Raw genomic sequence first — 15,865 nt, forward strand, 5'->3', positions numbered from 1 at the left:
TTAGGATTTCTTTGCCAGGAACCAGGAACAAAGACCAAATACATTTCTTAAAAACGATCAGAAATTGAAAATTTAAAAAATACCATTTACAGCTTATGGTCAAGATGGCAGAGTAGGTAAGTGCAGTACTGGCATCTTCCCATGACCACATCAGAATTATAGCTTAACTGCAGAACAGCCATCGTTGAGAACTGCCTGAAGTCTAGCTGAACAGAGAAGTCCTATAACTAAGGATATACAGACAAGGCCATGTTGAGACTAGTAGGAAGAGCAGAGACTCAGAACAGGCTGGTCCCCCACCCATGTGTGACTGTTAAAAATCAGAAGTGCTGTCTCAGCTTTGGAGCTACCCTCTGAAGAGCAAGGAGTCCTAGCCCCATACCAGGCCTCCCAGCCCAGAGTTCCAATGCCAGGAAGTGAAGTCCCAATAACTTCTGGCTGTGAAACCAGCGGAGATGTGGCTGAGTGAGAAGATGGCTGCTGGAGTCCCCAGAGTTCCTCTTAAAGGGCTCACACATGGACTTAGACTCACTCACTCTGAGCTGCAGTGCTACAGCTGTAGCTTGAAAGATGCCAGGGACATACAGGAGAAATTTAGTTGTCTAGCTTAAGGGCATGGGCTGGTAGGCCAGCTTTCTCCTAGACAGAAGTGCTGGCAGAAGCCATTGTTCCTCTGCCGAGCCCTCCCCCTACAGAGCCGACAGGTGGGCACCACATCTTGAGTCTCCACCAACCTGGCCCACTGTTCACTGCCCTGGTGATTTCCTGAGACCCCACCCCACCCAACTTGCAGGCTCACCTAAACTGCTTCCAGTGGCTTTTCCATATAAACAACCTCTCTAGGTTCATGCTGCCAATTTTCCTAAAATATCTCAAAAAAGTTCATAAACCCCAAACAAGAAGCACCTACCTTGGCATGCCCATACCTCTTGCTAAGTGGTCCCAGGCACAGCACTAGCAGCAGCTGGACTCGGTTTGCAGCTTGGCCTCTCCCGGGCACCTCCAAGCCCAGCACAAGTAGCCATATTCAGGTCACATTTTAACTCACGCTGGGTCACCCCAGGAGTGGAACAGGCAGCAGCTGACCTTGGCCTATACCTTCTGGGAGGCCCCAGGACCATTACACCCAGTGGCCAGCTTCAACCACCCAACCACCTCCTGACTGACACTCAAGGGGCAGACTCATGGGCAACAGAGCCCCAGTGAGGCAAGTCCTGCTCCATGGGGTCAGCTCCTCTGCTGTGGTTGTGGCCAGTCCTTGCTGCTGATCTGCCTGGGGGTCAGTTCCTCCTGTTGGCACACCAACAGCAGTGAAGGCTCAACTACAAAAGAAAGGTGCATACAGCCTATATGGAGGGCTCAGGTACTGGAGATGCTATGCCACTGAATCCTATAGGACACCTAGTCCATAAAGCCAGTCTACCAAGACCTGGAAGACATAACAAATCTACCCAATACACAGAAACAAACAGGCAGCCAAGATGGGGAGATGAAGAAACATGTCCCAAATGACAGAACAAGAGAAATTTCCAGAAAAACAACCAAATGAAATGGAGGCAAGCATACTACTAGATATAGAGTTCAAAACAACAGTTATAAGGATGCTAGGGCCACTGTAACAAAGTATACAAACTGAGTGGTTTAAACAACAGAAATGTATTGTCTCATGGTTTTCTAGGTTTACAAATAAAGACGGAAGTGTTGACAGGGCCATGTTCCCAGTGAAGGGACTAGGGGAAGATTTTTTCCAGGTCTCTTTCCCAGCTTCTGATTTCCATTTTCTCTTCTAGCTTCTTGGTTTGTGGCAACATAACTTTAGTCTTTACAAAGCATTCTCCCTGTGTGTATGTCTGTCTTTGTGTTTAGATTTTCCCCTTATAACAAGTACACCAGCCATATTGGACTAGGGCCCACACTGATAACCTCACTTTAACACGATTTCCTCTGTAAAGGCTCCACTTTTAAATGAGGTTCACATTCTGAGGCATTAAAGATTAGGGCTCTAGTGTATCATTTTTTGAGAGCGTGGTAGAGGGTATATTATTTCACCCGTAACAACAGTGAAAACAACTTATGAGAACAAAATTGGAGTATTAATATTACTTGATTTTAAAACTTAAATATAAACTTACAGTAATCAAGACCCTGTGGCATAAGGGGGCTAAATGGTAATGGAAAAAATAGATAATAAAAATTAAAAAACAAAACAAAATCTTGTGATATTGGAGAAAAGGCTGACAAATAGACCAGTAGAACAGAAGAGAGAGTCCAGACAGAACTACACATAGATGGACAAATGATTTTTGACAAATGCAGTTTTATGGGAGCAATTCAGTAGAGAAAAGATAATTTTTTCAACAAATGGTATTAGCACAATTGGATATCCATTTGCAAAAAAGTAAATAAACATAGATCTATACTTCATACCATATACAGAAATGAACTCAAAATAGATCTGTATGTAAAATTTAAAACTATAATATCTTTAGAAGAAAACACAGGAGAGCCCTAGCTGGTATGGCTCAGCAGGTTGAGCGCCTTTACCAGTTCGACTCCCAGTCAGGGTGCATGCCTGGGTTGTGGCCAGCTCCCTGTTTGGGGGAGTGCGAGAGGCAGCCAGTCGATGTTTCTCTCCCTCTCTTTCTCCTTTCCTTCCCCTCTCTCTAAAAATAAATGAATAAAAAAATTTTAAATTGTTTAAAAAGAAGGAAACATAAGAGAATATCTTTGTGACCTAGGGTTAGTCAAAGTTTTCTTAGATTCCACAGTGAAAGCGCAGTCCATTAAATTTTAAGAATTTATACATCAAAATTAAGAATGTCTGCTTTTTGAAAGATGCTATTAGGAGAATGAAAAAGCAAACCACAGACTGAAAGAAAATATATGCCAAGCATGTATTTAATTAAGGACTTGTATCTAGAATATATTAAATCTCTCAAAGCTCAATAATAAAATAACCCAATTTTTAACATGAGCAAGCACCAAGTAGAAAGTGAGCAAAGAATTAGAGTAGACGTTTCTCCAAAGAAAATACTCAAATGGCCAATGAACACATCAAAAGATGCTCAACATCATTACTCGTGAGGGAAATAGAAATCAAAGCCACAGTGGCATGCTACTTCACACCCACTGTTATGAAGGGACAGACAACAAGTGCTGGTGAGGCTGTAGGGAAATTGGAACCCTCAGACACTGCTGATTGGAATGCAAAATGGCACAGCTGCTTTGGAAAGTAGTTTGGCAGTTCTTCAGAAAGTTCAGCATACAGTTATCCCATGACCCAGCAATTCCACTCTTGAGTTATTCAGCTAAGAAATGAAAGCATGTGTCCACGCAAACACTTGTCCATGGACATTCATAGCAGCATTATTCATAATACGTAACGCCTCCCTACAAAATGGAGACAGTCTAAATGTCCACGAACTGATGATGTCAACAAAGAAAATGTGGTCTGTCCTTGTAATGGGATTGAATTCAGGCGTGAAATGGAAAGAAGGCCTGGTATATACTAAAGCTTGGATGAAACTCAAAAACATTGTAGTAAGAGAAAGATACAAAATACCCAAATATTACATGACTCCATTTATATATGAAATGTTCAGAATAGGCAAATCTGTAGAGACAAGAAATAAATTCATGTTTTTCTTATGCTGAGGAGGAAGATGAAAAGTGGTCATAATAGGGAGTTACTACCAATAAGTACAAAATTTACTTTTTCAGATAATGATGTTGTAAAATTGGATTATAGTGGTAGTTGCACAACTCTCTAAATATATTAAAAGCCACTGAATTACACATTTTAAACAGGTGAACTTTATAGTATTTAAATTATATCTCAATAAAGCTGTCTAAAAATGGTCATAAGATTTAAGAAACACTTTACCAGGTAGCAAAGAAGCTCATGAAAAGTTATTCAACATCAGTGAAATTAAAACCACAGCTAGAAGGGCTAAAAGTAAAAAGGTTTACCATACCAAGTGTTGGTAAGATACTGAACAGCTGGAACTCGCATACACTGCTTGTAGGAAAGTAAGATACTCCAGCCACTTTGGAACAGTCAGATGGTTTCTTAAAAAGTTAAACATATAGCTACCATATGATCCAACTATTTCACTCTGTTATAGGTTGAAATGTGCCCCTCCCATTCATGTTGAAGTCCCAACCCTTGGTACTTCAGATTGTGTGGGGCCATTGTGTTGTGACCCTTCAAGGCCGGGCAGGTCCATGGTATTCATGCAGGCAGAATAATATTCATGGAGCCGTTGGGATGTCTGGCATGTGTTTATTCATGGGTGGACAAGCCATACACACTGCAGGCTGTGTGTTTGTCTGCATGTTTCATGTCGTGGCCCTTGCTCCCCAGTGTGGCACCCATTGTGGCACCTGTCCCCTTGTATGTGTCTCTCCTCATCTCCCCCAGCAGGGAGTCCCTGCCTGTTTAAGTACTAGAGGGGAACAAAGCTGGAAAACTGCCAGAACATTACATAACATAATTCTGCACATGCAAGCCCACTCCATGTTATGGGAACAGTTTATTGGACCCAGTCTCAAAGCCATGAGAACACTCCTTGTCAGACCCCTCCAAGACTGTTGGAACACTGCTTCCCTAAGTTACCCAGACACCTTGGTGAGGAAGCCAGACTGACTCCACTTACCCTACAGCCATAATCCAGTATGACTAGGGTCTTTATAAAAATGAGAATTTAAATGTAGAGAAACAAATGCAGGGAGAATGCTATGTGAACATAAAGACAGTCATCTGCAAGCCAAGGGTAGAGGACTAGAACAGATATTTTGCTCATAGCCCTCAGAGGGAACCAATACTGCCAACATCTTGGTTTCTAACTTCTACTTCCAGATCTATGTGAGACAATAAATTTCTGTTATATAAGCCATCCAGTTTGTGGTACTTTATTATGGAAGCCCTGGCAAACAAATATACACTAATAACTGTTTACCCACTAAAAAAGAAAGCATACATCATATAGAGACTTGTAAATAAATGTTCATAGCAGCTTTATTTGCAGTAGCCAAGATGTGGAAACTCTGTGGCCAAGATGGAGGCGTAGGTGGATACATTTTGGTTTCTCACACAACCAAAAGAAGGACAACAACAAATTTGAAAACAAAAAACAACCAGAACTGCTAGAAAAGTGAACTGTATGGAAATCCAACAACCAAGGAGTTAAAGAGGAAACATTCGTCCCTGGCTGGCGTAGCTCAGTGGATTGAGCGCGGGCTGGGAACCAAAGTGTCCCAGGTTCGATTCCCAGCCAGGGTACATTCCTGGGTTGCCGGTCATAACCCCCAGCAACCACACATTGATGTTTCTCTCTCTTTCTCTATCTACCTATCTCCCTCGCTTCCCTCCCTAAAAATTAAATAAATAAATAAATAGAGGAAACATTCATTCAGACTGGTAGGTGTGAAGACAGACAGCTGGGGAGGAGAGGACTTATGGCAAGGTGACAGCTGGAGGACTAAGGCGAGATGAATGATGGCAGACTAGGTGGTCCAACATTTGCATGCAGATAAATCTGGGGGAACAACTGGGGAGCGAGACAAACCAAGCAACCCAGGGCTCCAGCACGGGAATATAAAGCCTCAGAACCTCTGACTGTAAAAATCTGTGGGGGTTGCAGTGGTGGGAGAAACTCCCAGCCTCACAGGAGACTTGTTGGAGACTTGTTTAGGACCACAGGGTCCTAAAATGTACACAAACCCACCTACCTGGGAATCAGCACCAGAAGGGCCCAATTTGCTTGTGGGTAGCAGGGAAGTGACTGAAAGTAGGGAGAGAGCCAAGCAAGTCGCATTGTTCCCTCTCTGACCCCTCCCTCACATATAGCACCGCAACACAGCAATGTGGGTTGCCCCACCCTGATGAATACCTAAGTCTCCGCCCCTTAAAATGGAACAGCTGTTCTGAGGCAAAGAAAATGGCCCAAATGAAAAGCAGATCAAAACTCCAAAAATAGAACTGAGAAAGAGATAGCCAGCCTATCAAATGCAGAGTTCACGGTACTGGTAGTCAAGATGCTCAGAGAAACGGCTGAATATGGTCACAAAATAGAGGGAAAAGTGAAGGCTGTGAACAAAGTGAAATAAAGGGAAATGCACAGGGAACCAACAGTGAAGGGAAGGGAACCAGGATTCAAATCAACGGTTTGGACCAGAAGGGAAAAAGAAACATTCAACTAGAACAGAATGAAGAAACAAGAACTCAAAAAAAAATGAGGAGGGGCTTGGGAACCTCCCAGACAACTTGAAACATTCCAACATCTGAATCATAGGGGTGCCAGAAGGAGAAGAGGAAGAGCAAGAAATTGAAAACTTAGTTGAAAATATAATGAAGGAGAACTTCCCCAGTCTGGCTAAGGAAACAGACTTCCAGGAAGTCCAAGAAGCTTAGAGTCTCCCAAAGAAGTTGGACTCGAGGAAGCATACATGAAGGTATATCATAATTACATTACCCAAGATGAAAGATAAGGAGAAAATCTTAAAAAGCTGCAAGAGAAAAAGAGACAGAAAAGTTACCTACAAAGGAGTTCCCATAAGACTATCAGTTGATTTCTCAAAAGAAACCTTACAGGAAAGAAGGGGCTGGAAAGAAGTATTTGAAGTCATGAAAGGCAAGGACTTAACATTCACGATTACTTTATCTAGCAAAGCTATCATTTAGAATGGAAGGGCAGATAAAGTGCTTCCTATATAAGGTCAGGTTAAAGGAGTTTGTCATCACCAAGCCCTTATTATATGAAATGTTAAAGGGACTTACCTAAGAAATAGAAGATCAAAAACTATGAACAGTAAAATGACAACAAAACTCACAACTATCAACAACTGAACCTAAAAAAAAAACAACAACTAAGCAAACAACTAGAACAGGAACAGAATCACAGAAATGGAGATCACATGGAGGGTTATCAGTGGGGGAGGGGGGAAAAGGTCCAGGGAATAAATGGTCAGTACAGAATAGACGGGGTGGGAAGGTTACGAATAGCATAGGAAATGGAGGAGCCAAAGGACTTATATGTATGACCCATGGGGGGAGGAGAATGCTGGTGGGAGTGCCAGGCAGAGGGGAATAAAGTGGAGAGAAAAATGGGAAAATTATAATAGCATAATCAATAAAATATATTAAAAAAAAATTTTTTTTTAGTGTAAAAAACTGTGGAAACAACTCAGGCATCCCTCAACAGGTGAATGGAAAACAAACTTGTATATTCTATACAGTGGACTGCTACTCAGCTGTAAAGAGGAAATGAACTATTAATACATGAAATCATGTGGCTGAATGTGAAAATAATTATGCTGAGCAAAATAAGCCATACCAGAAAAGAGTATTTACTGTGCGACTTCAGGTATTTAAGCTCTAGAAAATGCAAACTAACTTATAATGACAGAAAACACATTAGCGGTTGCCTGGGCATGTGGAGCTGGAGGGAAGGATTATGAGATATGAAGGATTAAGTATTAAGAAGGGGCATGAGACTTATTTTTTCATTTTATTTTTTTAAAGGTTCATTTTATTCTCATTCAAGAGAGGGGAAGGAAGAGCAAAATCATCGATTGGGTGCTTCCTGCACATGCTCCGACTGGGGTTCAAACCCATAACCTAGGCCTGACCAGGAATTGAACCAGTGACCTTTCTGTTGTGGGATGAAACTTCTGTCAGCTGAGCCCCACCATCTAGGTCCATGATGAAACTTAGTTTTTAAAGATGTTATTTGAACTTAGTTTTTAAAGATGTTATTTTCAGGAGAGGGGAAGGGAGGGAAAAAGAAAGGGAGAGAAACATTGATGTGAGAGAGAAACATCAGTCAGTTGCCTGTCTTACTACCCTTGACTGGGGACCAAACCTGCAACCCGGGCATGTGCCCTCACGGGGGGTCAGACCAACAGCCTTTTGCTTTGAAGAGTAGTGCAGACCAAGAGAGCTACACTGGTCAGAACCGTGATGAAATTTTTAGAATTGGTGAATATGTTCATTTTATTGGTTGTGGTGATGGTTTCACAGTACATACGTATGTCAAAACTTATCACATTATGTATTCTAAAGATACACTATTTAAGATAGGTCAGTTATACCCTGACCTGTGTGGCTTAGTCGATTGGGTGTCATAGTCATACCTCAAAACTGGTTCAATTTCCAGTCAGGGCACATGCCTGGATTGCAGGCTCTTTCCCCATGGGCCCTGGCGCATATGAGAGGCAAACAATTGATGTTTCTCTCCCTTTCTTTCTCCCTCTCTTCCCCTCTCTCTAAAAATAAAAGTCTTTTTTAAAAAAGATGTCAGTTATGCCCTGGCCAGCATTGCTTAGTTGGTTGGAGCGTTGTCCTGTAACAGAAAAGTTGCAGGTTCGGTTCTTGGTTAGGGAACATGCCTAGATTGTGGGTTTGATCCCCAGTCTGGGTGCGTACAGGAGACAATCAGTCAATGCTTTTTCTGGAATCAATGTTTCTCTCTTTCCCCTCTCTCTCTAAAAGTAATGAAAAAAATATCCTCAAGTGAGAATAAAAATATTTTTAAAGGATATGTCAGTTATACTTCATCACACTGTTAAAATTTCAAATAACCTTAAAATTTAAATAATTTTTTATATTTTAATCTTTTTTAAAGAAGAGAACTGGGCCCTGGCTGGCATAGCTCAGTGGATTGAGCACAGGCTGCGAACCAAAGTGTCGTAGGTTCGATTCCCAGTCAGGGTACATGCTTGGGTTGCAGGCCATGACCCCCAGCAATTGCACATTGATGTTTCTCTCTTTCTCTCTTTCTCCCTCCCTTCCCTCTCTAAAAATAAATAAATAAAATCTTTTAAAAAGAGAGAGAACTAACAAAATTTTATTAGTGGCATTAAATAGAGCAGTTTTGATAGAGTGCAAAGAGTAGAGGGAAAAAGGGTTTAAGAATAGACCTAGCCATGGTAGATTAAACCCAGTTATTAATCTCTGCTCCCTTCTAAAACTCCTCTAAAATTATTTTTATCAAATGATTTCAGCAAGCATGAATCCACCAGAAAAAAAAGTGAGTGAAAGAGAAGATGAAGCATATAAGAGATGCCAGCAAAGTTTTGGAAGGTAGAAAGCTTTGGAGTGACACCGAAAACAGCAGGATTAGTTGAAGAGTTTACAAGGAGCAAAGCCCTAGCTACCCTCCCCCTCATATCCGCAGACAGATAGCTACTCCTCTCCCACCCTGGCAAAGCTGAGGCTGGAGGCAGCGCACCTGACTGAAAACAGAAGGATTATATCAGAGTCTAAATGCTAACACAAGACTGTGCCAACTGTCTTCTCCAATTCAGTTCCAGATCACTGGAAGCCAGGCTTACACCTATCTGGCCTAGGATTTAAGGGTACTTCTCTGGGCAACGGAATAACCCAAGGGGGTTAAGAATATACAGATGTGGGTATCTGAGACTTTTTCCACTGAAATAGCCAGATTCCCTCCTGGTATCCAGGAGAACAACCACAGGATAAGCAACCTCCTCTTCTCCACATACAAAAAGCACTTTCAGGTTCTTTGTGGCTTAATTCTAAAGTATATAAATGGATAGCCAAAGATGACAAGACATTAGATTAAAATCTGTGAATGAAAGATACCAAATCAAAGATAAAAGAAGTTGGAGGAAACAGATAATAGAGGGGGCAGAAGAAGATTAAAACAAAAACACTATATAATTTTTAAAAACCACTACAATATTCTCAAATTTATGAGAAATTATCGTGGAACAAGAACAGGACTATAAAAAAGGACTCTTCAAAGAACAAGGAAGAGCTCTTAACATACAATAGATTTTTTTTTTTAATTAGAAGGATTAGACGGTAAAGTTAAGAGAATCTCTGGAAAGTGAAATAAAAGGTCAAAGTAATAAAAATGGTGAGAGAAGGAAGGAAATTAATGGATTGGCTCCATGGATACACACTGATAATAGGAATTCCTGAAGGTGAGAAAAGAAATTGGAGGGGATAAAATTATCAGTAAGTAAGCAAAGAAAATATCCCAAACCTGAAGAACCCATATTTCTAGATCACAAGTACCTACCCAGTACCATGTTAATAAATAAAAAAGAAATATATTTTTAGAAAACTGAGGAGAAATAAGGATTCTAAATTTTCCTAGAAAAGAAACAATTCATATCTAAAACATTAGGGTCTAGAATACATCGATTATCTATATAGCAACTCTGGGAGCTAGAAGACAATGGAGCATGGCCTTCAAATTTTTGGAGGAAAAATGTTTGCTATCTTAAACCTCTATAGTCAATTAAGAATGTGGGTAAAAAAAATACTGTATGTCAATATGTATGGATAAAATAAGGACATTCCAGTCATTCAAGATCTCAAAAATTCAGTTCCCATATACCTTTTACTAGATTACATGCTTCACCCAAGTCAGGGAGTAACTGTAAAAGAGAAAGACAAAGGATCTGGGAAACAGGTGTTCCAGCATAGCAGACAGCAGACAATTCCAGAGATTTAGGGGAAGAGACATCCCTGGCAAGGTGTCAGACATTTAGCAGCCTAAAGAGCAAACAATCTAGACTGGAACAAGGGAAAACCCCTGGGGACAGCCTCCAAGACTGGAATGAAATTGATAGATTACCTGAAGTGTTTGAACTGATTTAGAGGAGATGCACAGCTCTGTTGGAGAGTTTGAGAATGAATTAGTGAAAAATACATAATAAATGCTAAGCCAAAAAAATGAAAAGAAAGTAAAAGAAGAGAAAGTAATAATTGTTAGTTCCAGGGAAAACAAAAAATTGTACAGGAGAGGAAATTTGATTGTACTGTGCCTGTTGAGTGAGGCTCTGAATGGAGTCTGAGGAAAAAGAGCTGCAGACTGGAAGTTACTGTAGGACTCCCTAAAGGCCCAAATGGAGGGAGGGAGTAGAACAGCTGTCTGTGGTCTGAGATTTCAGAATCCATGTACCCGGGTGTGCAGCAGAACAGATTGATGGCGAGGCTCAGCCCCAGGTCCTTCCCACTTCCTCGCTATATCTGGGTGCCGTTTTCCAGAAAATGTAATAAGGATGGGGGTTCACCAAACAACCTCTACATGTTGGCCAAGAAATAGGGTATAACCATACCCCAGAACCCACCCTGTGCCCCTTCCTGATCGAATTCCCTCTCTTCCTCAGACATTCACTAGCCTAAATTATGTAGTCATCACTCCCTTTTCTTTATAGTTTTATAAACTATATATAGACATTGATGCCTATATAAATATGTATGATTTTTAAATGTATATATCTGAACGGTGTATTCATGAAGTTGTACTGTAAACATATCTTTTGTGACTTGCTTCTTTCACCCCGTTTTGTGCTTTTGTAACTCACCTAGGTTGAAGTGTGTTGCTCCAGTTCATTTTCCTGCAGGATAATATCCTGTTGCTTGCGAACACCATGACCTATTTACCTGTTTTACTGTTTATGGGTGTTTGTTTCTGTATTTTTTTTTCAATTAAAAATAATGCTAAAAGTATTTTTTAAAATCTTCACCTGAGGATATGTTTTTATTGATTTTTTTTTTGGGGGGGGAGAAAGAGAAACATCAGTGTGTTAGAGAAAAATGGATTGATTGTATCCCATATACACCCTGACCAGGGATCTGGGAATCGAACCTGCAACCTAGGTACCAGTATGTGCCCTGACCGGGGATCGAACCTGCAACTTTTTGGTACCTGGGCTGATGCTCCAACTGACTAAGCCACCCACCTGTTCAGGGCTAAAAATACTTTGGTATATGTGCAAAAGTTTCTCTGGAGCACATTCCTAGAAGTGCAACTACTAGTTTGCATAGTGATGACACATTCATGTGTACTACATAATGGCACACTTTGTGAAAGTGGTGGTACCTCCCTCCCACCAGGAGTGAATGAGAGTTGCTATTGCCTTGCACCCTTGTCAGTATTCTTCCCAACTTTTTAATCTTTTTTTTTTTTTTAGAGTTTATTTATTTTTTTAGAGAGGGAAGGGAGGGAGGGAGAGAGAGAGAGAGAGAGAGAGAGAGAGAAAGAGAGAAACATCAATGTGCGGTTGCTGGGGGTTATGGCCTGCAACCCAGGAATGTACCCTGGCTGGGAATCGAACCTGGGATACTTTGGTTCCCAGCCCGCACTCAATCCATTGAGCTACACCAGCCAGGGCTCCAACTTTTTAATCTTAATCTGCCTGGTAGTTGTGAACTAAATTAAATTAAATCTCTTTGTGGTTTTAATTTACATTTTTCTGATTGACATGAGATTGAACATCTTTTCACATGTTTAGGGCCATTTCTGCATCCTCTCCAGTGAAATCCCTAATCAGTTATTTTGTAAATTCTTCTGGGAGGTTGTCTTTTTCTTATGAATTCACAGCAATTCTTTATTACATTCTAATACTTTTTCACAGTAATATGAGTTCCAGATCAACATGCTTCCTTTTTTATTCTGCATATCTAGAAACCCAAGGAGAGATGCTTTGAGCAAATGTAGAGAGTAGAACCATTGGCCAGGCTTCTGTACTAGGCACTCTAGTGAAATAGCCATGTCATCTGCAAGGGCAGGCCCTGGCACTTGGAAGTGTGTTACATCATAGTTACTGGCTGCTGCTGACCTGTGGTGCTTGCCTTTGCAGGTGGAACAGGAGGATTTTGTAATGGAAGGACATGGCAAGACTCCACCTCCTGGTGAAGAAAGCAAACAGTGAGTCACACTTTATTTAAAAAGGATCTTATTACAGATCTTTAGAAGCACTTTGGTTAAACACGCTGAGAGCATGTTTGCAGGATGTATATGTTGAGCACATTGTGGAACTCACCAGTTGCTTTGGTGGCTGTTAATGCACTGCATCTATTTATAGACTAACTGGAGGGACAAGAAGGTTGACTTTGTAGTTTTTCATACTTGACTAATCAAAATTTATGTTACACTTTAGCAAAGGCTTTAAGGCTCGGGATGTTCCAAATGGAACTAATTCAGTCTGGTTGATTTCCAAAGAAAGCATAAAATTGTATATCCTTTTCTTAGCAATGTCTTTATGAAGTGATGAAATTAATAGGCTGTTTTCTTGCATTCCAAGTGTGAATTTATTTGAATAGTACTTCCTGACATTCTATTCCATTGAGTTATTTATACTTTGGATCTTTGTTTAAATCACAAATTGTTTCCCTAAAGGAATAGGAATTATAAATAATGTAACTTAGCCAGAATTCTAAATACTTCAGGATCTCTCCCTTCTTGACTTAAAAAGTGATTAAGTTTTAAATCTGAAATTGGGAGTTCTCTGGGTAGCTTTTTGGTGGCAGTGAGTAGAATTTTTTTGCTCTTGTCACAGAACTTGAAAAATTGTGTTGCAGAGCATACTGATGTTTCATATGTTCTTTTAAAGAAAAAATAGTTGAGACTGGATTAAAGGACAGACATAACTACTAATTTTTATTCAGACAGTAGTCTTCTAAATTGAATGGTTCATTGATTCATGGAAGTTTCTGAAAATCTGTGGAGAGAACTTCCTTTCTCTCACCTTTTTTATTTTCTAGAAAATAATTTAGGTTTGATTTGTCTTATGACAATTATGTCTTCAAAATCTTTAGGAATGAATGATTCTGAATAGCTATGCTGTCACATGGCCAGGTTCATTATAGGAGAATGTTCATCTCAAATTTGTTGTGAATGGAAACCAGGATATTTTTACAGCTGGTTTAATTTGCTAATGAGGCAGTTTTAAAAATAGCTTACAATATAAATCCTAACTTTGCTGTATTTTGTCAAATGTATGAGCTGATGAGATGAATTCATCATTTGCAAATTAGAATGCCAAACATCTAGTCCCAGTGGAATTATAGGAATGCTTCAGGTGCTTATTTCTGCCCCTCTGCCTACTCCCCACCCCTACACTCCAGTCAGAAGTCTTCATACTATAAAAATCACAACTCCCATTGGACAAGTGTTTTGTGTGCACCAAGTACTTTGCTTGTTACAGTGTCTCCATTTAATTGGGGGATTAGGGTAGATAACTTGTCCATGGTAATGCAGCTTGAAATGGAAGTTAGTATTTGAACCCAGATCTTTCTGACTTTAAAGTGTTTTTATAATATCTTCTTAAACCCAAATTCTTTGCCAACCTTGGGAACTGTGTTCCTGAAAAGTACTGTCATTAGCAAAATGCAGTTATCAAGATCAAAGTCTCATGGATAAGAGGGAGGCGGGGGAAACAATGAAAATGGCATTAAGCCTATTTTTAAAACACAGATGAAAGTTCTGTTCCCTGGAGGGTATCCATTTCTCAAACAAACCAGACTCTGTCTTTCAAAAGCTGTTCCAGTAACCCCTCTCCTGAATCAGCGCCTTGAGGTATTCAGGAAACATTGCTGGGGCAGATTCTCCCACCAGTTTTGTGTTCTACAGACTGCACTTCTCTTAGAGAGCTTCATGCAGCCCCAGCAGACCCGAAACGTCACGTGTCGCGATCCTTACCATTCTCCCTTGTTCTGTATTCACAAGTCTAATGCTGCCTTTTCACAGGTGAATCCCGTTTTGTTTTTATTTTTGTTTTTCTGGGCTCGGTCTGTTGTCATACTCAAAATAATAAAGCAGAACTGGATCTTTATTAGGTGTTTTTCCTTTAGACCTCCCCACCTCTTCTGTGGGAGTGGGGAGCACAGGTGTGGCATTCTTGTTTGAGGCAACAGAAATAACTTTTTTTTTTTGTATCTCCGAACTCTAGTCAGCAAAGGATGATTGAATCCTGAACTGTAGATCCTGAATCAGAGAAATTGTAGATCCTGAAAGTAACACATTGTTGAATGACTTAATGAAATTCCCATTCATTCTTTTATTTTTTAATTATAAAAATAATACATGATTGTCATAAAACATTTAAACAGTAAATGTGGATTTAGAAATAAAAGTGAGATTCTTCTTTTACCCTAATTCCCCTCCTTATCTTCCTAAATATTTTCTGTATAACAACTGTGCTGTGACTGGTGTGGCTCATTGGTCGGGCATCCTCTTGCAAAGCAAAAGGACACCACCAGTTCAGTTCCCAGTCATGGTACATGCCTGGGTTACAGATTTGGTCCCCAATCTGAGCGTGTGTGAGAGGCAACTGGTCAGTGTTTCCTTTCACACTGATGTTTCTCTCCCTCTCTTTCTCTCTCCCTTGCCCTCCCACTAAAAATAAATAAAATCTTGAAAAAAAAACCTAGATATTTTTCTGACATAATTTTTCTGAAACATGCTGTTTAAATTTGACATTTTCTACAGTCTATTTCATTATTTTAAACATCTGCAAAAATTCTATTGAATCTATCTACTATAATCATTATTATCTAATAGATATTTGGATCATTGTTACTTGTTTAAAGTACCACAAATGGTACTTTATTAAACATCCTTATTCTTATATACTCAGGTATATTTCTGTAGAATAGACTTTTTTAGAGATGGAGCTGTTTGGGTTATGGGCTTGTATTTTTTACATGGAGTTAGCTGTTATCAAATCACCTTCCAGAAAAGCTGTATCAGTGTTCATGTCCATCAGCAGTGTATGGGAGTGCCCATTTCTCCACAGTTTTAATGACAATAAAATTATTTATCTTCAGATTTTTGCCACTCTAATATTGTTTTAATTTGCACTTTTTTGCTTACTAATAAGTTGATATATCTTTTGTTAATTTTTATTGACCATTGATTTTTATCTTATGTACTACCTATTTATGTATTATTCTTATTTTTCTGTTGGAATGTTTATTTTGATAGTTATATAGGAACCCTTTATTAAATATAGATATTAACCTTTGTTGAGATGTTTCAAATATTCTCTCCCAGTCCTTTTAACATTGCGGTATCTTTCATACCAATACACTTTTAAATTTTTATGT

At 39.8% G+C, this 15,865-nt stretch overlaps 1 long non-coding RNA gene across 1 annotated transcript in view; it reads left to right on the top strand.

Moving 5' to 3' along the window:
* LOC118499191 overlaps nt 1-14,824 on the top strand; it is an 87,872-nt gene extending 73,048 nt beyond the window's left edge. The window contains exon 4 of the long non-coding RNA XR_004901715.1: nt 12,619-14,824. This is a non-coding gene — a long non-coding RNA (uncharacterized LOC118499191). The remainder of the gene's footprint in view (nt 1-12,618) is intronic.
* Nucleotides 14,825-15,865: the final 1,041 nt, after the last annotated feature.

This window comes from Phyllostomus discolor, chromosome 2 (assembly GCF_004126475.2).
Source record: "Phyllostomus discolor isolate MPI-MPIP mPhyDis1 chromosome 2, mPhyDis1.pri.v3, whole genome shotgun sequence".
Taxonomy (NCBI): domain Eukaryota; kingdom Metazoa; phylum Chordata; class Mammalia; order Chiroptera; family Phyllostomidae; genus Phyllostomus; species Phyllostomus discolor.